Source organism: Mobula hypostoma, chromosome 4 (assembly GCF_963921235.1).
Source record: "Mobula hypostoma chromosome 4, sMobHyp1.1, whole genome shotgun sequence".
Taxonomy (NCBI): Eukaryota; Metazoa; Chordata; class Chondrichthyes; order Myliobatiformes; family Myliobatidae; genus Mobula; species Mobula hypostoma.
The window spans coordinates 166,043,355-166,048,988 of record NC_086100.1 but is presented as its reverse complement, the minus strand read 5'-3'; the positions used below and the strand labels follow the sequence as shown (position 1 = coordinate 166,048,988).

At 44.5% G+C, this 5,634-nt stretch overlaps 1 protein-coding gene across 9 annotated transcripts in view; it reads left to right on the top strand.

Annotated features, from left to right (window-relative positions):
- The window catches only part of stpg2 (sperm-tail PG-rich repeat containing 2), a 751,871-nt gene that overhangs the window by 125,707 nt on the left and 620,530 nt on the right, over positions 1 to 5,634 (top strand). The gene's annotated exons all lie outside the window — the stretch shown is intronic.

Below are 5,634 nucleotides of genomic sequence, written 5' to 3'. Positions count from 1 at the left end.
ATCTCAAAGTCTTAACTTTTCATTGGACTTTGATTGCTTTTCACAAAGCTTTTGCAAATCATCCACTTCCGTTTCCAGAGATGCCAAAATTTCTTCGTTATTTTTATACGTTTATTGTGTCCATTAAGAGTTTGTTGAATAGAATCCAATTTACCATCTATTTGTTTAAATTCGGAGCTGAATTGTTAAAACTTCTCAGAGGCTTCTCATGTATGACTTTGCAGCAAATCGGAGCAAGAGGCCAAGAGAGAAGGAGTAAAGAATCTCGGAGAGAAGACTTTTTTTTACACTGCTCGGGGAGAAGAGGCTAGACTGCACAGGCGTGTGACATAGAGCACCAAAGGTTTAAAAAGGAGAGTAATTTTCAATGGTCTTTCTAAAATTGGAGCAAGAAGCTGAGAGAGAAGGAGTAAGGAATCTCGGAGAGAAGACTTTTTTACACTGCTTGGGGAAAAGAGGCTAGACTGCACAGGCGCATGACGTAGAGTGCCAAAGGTTTAAAAAAAAAAGACCACTATATACAGCGGGCAGCTTTGAGAGCAGGCAGTGGAGTGAGAGGGAGCAGAGTGGGATGGCTTTGGCTCAACAGGTTTAGTCGTGAACAGGCAGAGGCGAGGGTAGGTTCTGGTAAGTTTTGTTTTGTTTATTTAGAGTAGAGAGAATGCCAAGCAGGATGTTGGAATGCTTCTCTTGCAGGATGTGGAAAATCAGGGAGACCTCTGGTCTCCCTGACAACAACACCTGCAAGAAGTGCATCCAGCTGCTGCTCCAAACAAACTGTGTTGGGGAACTGCAGCAGGAGCTGGATGACCTCCGGATCATTCAGGTGAATGAGGTGTTTATAGATAGTAGCTTCAGGGAGGTAGTTACACCAAAGGAGCAGCGCACAGGTAATTGGGTTACCGTCAGGCGAGAAAAGGGGAAAGGGCAGGCAGAGCAGGGTTCCCCTGTGGCCATTCCCCTCAACAACAAGTATACCAATTTGGTTACTGTTGTGGGGGGATGACTTACTTAGGATAAACTGCGGCAGCCAGATCTCTGGCACTGAGTCTGGTTCTGCAGTGCAGAAGGGAGGGTGGAAGAAGAGGAGAGCGGTAGTGATAGGGGACTCGATAGTTAGAAGTACAGAAAGGAGGTTCTGTGGTCGTGACAGAGATTTCCGGATGGTTTGTTGCCTCCCGGGTGCCAGGGTCAGGGATGTCTCTGATTGCGTGCACAGCATTCCGAAGTGGAAGGGTGATCAGCCAGATATCATGGTGCACATTGGTACCAATGACATAGGAAGGAAGAGTGAGGAGGTCCTGAAGAGTGAGTATAGAGAGCTTGGTAGGAAGTTAAAAAGCAGGACCTCGAGGGTGGTAATCTCAGGATTGCTACCTGTGCCACGTGCCATTGAGGGTAAGAATAGGATGCTCTGGCGGATGAACATGTGGCTGAGGAACTGGTGGGGAGGCAGGGTTTCAGATTTCAGGATCACCGGGATCTCTTCTAGGGCAGGTGGGACCTTTACAAGAGAGACGGGTTACAGCTGAACTACAAGGAGACCAATATCCTTGCAGGGAGGTTTGTTAGTGCTTTTGGGGAGGGTTTAAACTAGATTTTCAGGGGGATGGGAACCAGAGTGCCAGAGCAGATAGTGGAGTGGGGGTGAAAATAAATGATGTTAAAAGTTCATGCAAAGTCACAAACAGAAAGGTTGTGTGAGGTGGTAATAATCTTCTGAGGTGTGTCGATATCAATGAAAGGAGTATTGTGGGGGAAGACTGAAGAGCTGAGGGCGTGGATTGACACATGGAATTACGACATTATAGCAATTAGTGAAACTTGGCTGCAGGAGGGGCAGGACTGGCAGCTTAATGTTCCAGGGTTCCAATGTTTCAGATGTGATAGAGGCAGAGGAATGAAAGGTGGGGGAGTAGCATTGCTAGTCAGGGAAAACGTTACAGCAGTGCTCAGGCAGGACAGATTAGAGGGCTTGTCTACTGAAGCCATATGGATGGAGCTGAGAAACGGGAAAGGTATGACCACATTAATGGGGTTGTATTATAGACCAGCAGTCCCCAACCACCGGGCTGCGGACCGGTACCGGGCCGTGAGAAAATGATATGATTTGGCAATATGAGTCAAGTGCTCCTTTCCCTCATTCCCTGTCACGCCCACTGTTGAGCCATTACGCATGCGAGGTCATTACCCCCGCGTCATCTATGTCAGCGCGGGAAGGAGATCAACTCCTCGAGCTTGCAAATGACGGTGGGCTGAAAAGTATGTTTGACATAACATCTCTGCCGGCATTCTGGATCAAAGTCAAGGTTAAATATCCTGAGATAGCCACGAAAGCACTGAAAATGTTGCTTCTATTTCCAACATATCTCTGCAGTGAATGCAACGAAAACTAAATTGCGGAATAGACTGGACATCAAGGCTCCCACTGATTCAGCGATATTGGTGTGTTGCAATGATTTTATATGTTCATACGGGAAAAATATGTGCTGTGTGTTTAATATCCAAACGTTACTTAAAATGTTATGATGCTATTGACTTACTTATATAACCATATAACAATTACAGCGCGGAAACAGGCCATCTCGCCCTTCTAGTCCGTGGTGAACTCTTACTCTCACCTAGTCCTGCCAACCTGCACTCAGCCCATAACCCTCCACTCCTTTCCTGTCCATATACCTATCCAATTTTTCTTTAAATGATAATATCGAACCTGCTTCTGCCACTTCTACTGGAAGTTCATTGAACACTTGCTTCAAGCTCCCCTATCCTCCCCTGATAATTGACTTTTCACTATATTCAATTCGTTAGATAAGCCCTTTTAGAAATGAAATTGAGTGTATTAGCCACTTATCACCTATATTCCGGTCATGATTAACATCACCCCCCCCCCCCCACCTGAACAAAATCGCCAAAAACGATTTGCAGGAAAAAAAATCGGCACGTACACGCATGAGCACTGGTGTCCGCGCAAGGCTTCATGGTCATTGTAGTCTTTGCTGGGTAAACACAACGTACTTGACTGCTACCCTTGTCTGTTGGCAACCCTCCCCTCCCCCCGACCCCCCGGTTGGCTGGTCTGCAAGAATATTGTCAATATTAAACCGGTCCGCAGTGCAAAAAAGGTTGGGGACCCCTGTTATAGACCACCAAATAGTCAGCGAGAATTGAGGAGCAAACCTGCAGAGAGATAGCAGACACCTTCAGGAAACATAAAGTTGTGATAGTAGGGGATTTTAATTTTCCACATATTGATTGGGATTCCCATACTATTAAAGGTCTAAACAGGTTAGAGTTTGTAAAATATGTTCAGGAAAGTTTTCTAAGTCAATATATAGAGGTACCAAAGAGAGGATGCAATATTAGATCTCCTATTAGGAAACGAGTTAGGACAGGTGACGGAAGTGTGTGTAGGGGAACACTTTGGTTCCAGTGATCATAACACCATTAGTTTCAACTTGATCATGGATAAAGATAGATCTGGTCCTCGGGTTGAGGTCCTAAACTGGAAAAAGGCCAAATTTGAAGAGATAAGAAACGACCTTAAAATGCGTGGATTGGGACAGGCTGTTCTCTGGCAAGGATGTGATTGGTAAGTGGGAGGCCTTCAAAGGAGAAATTTTGAGAGTGCAGAGTTTGTATGTTCCTGTCAGGATTAAAGGCAAAGTAAATAAGAATAAGAAGCCTTGGTTCTCAAGGGATATTGGAACTCTGATAAAGAAGAAGAGAGAGATGTCTGACATGTATAGGAAACGGAACAAATAAGGTGCTTGAGGAGTATAAAAAGTGCAAAAAAATACTTAAGAAAGCAATCAGGAGGGCTAAAAGAAGACATGAGTTTGCTTTGGCAGTCAAGGTGAGGGATAACCCCAAGAGCTTCTGCAGGTATATTAAGAGCAAAAGGACAGTAAGGGATAAAATTGGTCCTCTTGAAGATCGGAGTGGTCGGCTATGTATGGAACAAAAAGAAATGGGGGAGACCTTAAATGGGCTTTTTGCATCTGTATTTACTAAGGAAACTGACATGGAGTCAATGGAAATAAGGCAAACAAGTAGTGAGGTCATGGAACCTACACAGATTGAAGAGGAGGAGGTGCTTGCTATCTTGAGACAAGTCAGAGTAGGTAAATCCCCAGGACCTGACAGGGTATTCCCTCGGACCTTGAAGGAAACTAGTGTTGAAATTGCTGGGGCCCTGGCAGATATATTTAAAATGTCGGTATCTATGGGTGAGGTGCTGGAGGATTAGAGGATAGGTCATGTTGTTCCGTTATTTAGAAAAGGCTCTAAAGGTAATCCAGGAAATTATAGGCCGGTAAGTTTGATGTCGGTAGTAGGTAAATTATTGGAAGGAGTACTGAGAGATAAGATCTGCAAGTATTTGGATAGGCAGGGACTTATTAGGGAGAGTCAACATGGCTTTGTGCATGGTAGGTCATGTTTAACCAATCTATTAGAGTTTTTCGAGGAGCTTACCAAGAAAGTGGATGAAGGGAAGGCAGTGGATGTTGTTTACATGGACTTCAGTAAGGTCTTTGACGAGGTCCTGCATGGGAGGTTAGTTAGGAAGATTCAGTCGCTAGGTATACATGGAGGGGTAGTAAATTGGATTAGACATTGGCTCGATGGAAGAAGCCAGAGAGTGGTAGTGGAGGATTGCTTCTCTGAGTGGAGGCCTATGACTAGTGGTGTGCCACAGGGATCAGTGCTGGGTCCATTGTTCTTTGTCATCTATATCAATAATCTGGATGATAATGTGGTAAATTGGATCAGCAAATTTGCTGATGATACAAAGATTGGAGGTGTAGTGGACAGTGAAGAAGATTTTCAAAGCTTGCAGAGGGATTTGGACCAGCTGGACAAATGGGCTGAAAAATGGCAGATGGAACTTAATACAGACAAGTGTGAGGTATTGCACTTTGGAAGGACAAACCAAGGTAGAACATACAAGGTAAATGGTAGGGCACTGAGGGATCTGGGAATACAGATACAAAATTCCCTAGAAGTGGTGTCACAGGTAGATAGGGTTGTAAAGAGAACTTTTGGTACATTTATGTTGAGGTTGTATAAGGCATTGGTGAGGCTGAATTTGGAGTATTGTGTGCAGTTCTGGTCACCAAATTACAGGAAGGATATTAATAAGGTTGAAAGAGTGCGGAAAAGGTTTACAAGGATGTTGCCGGGACTTGAGAAACTGAGTTACAGAGAAAGGTTGAATAGGTTAGGAATTTATTCTCTGGAGCGTAGAAGAATGAGGGGAGATTTGATGGAGATGAATAAAATTATGATGGGTATAGATAGAGTGAAAGCAAGCAGGCTTTTTCCACTGAGGCAAGGGGAGAAAAAAACCAGAGGACATGGGTTAAGGGTGAAGGGGGAAAAGTTTAAAGGGAGCATTAGGGGGTCTTCACACAGAGAGTGGTGGGAGTGTGGAATGAGCTGCCAGATGAAGTGGTAAATGTGGGCTCATTTTTAACATTTAAGAAAAACTTGGACAGGTACATGGATGAGAGGTGTATGGAGGGATATGGTTCAGGTGCAGGTCAGTGGGACTAGGCAGAAAAATGGTTCGGCATAGCCAAGAAGTGCCAAAAGGCCTGTTTCTGTGCTGTAGTGTTCTATGGTTCTAAATCC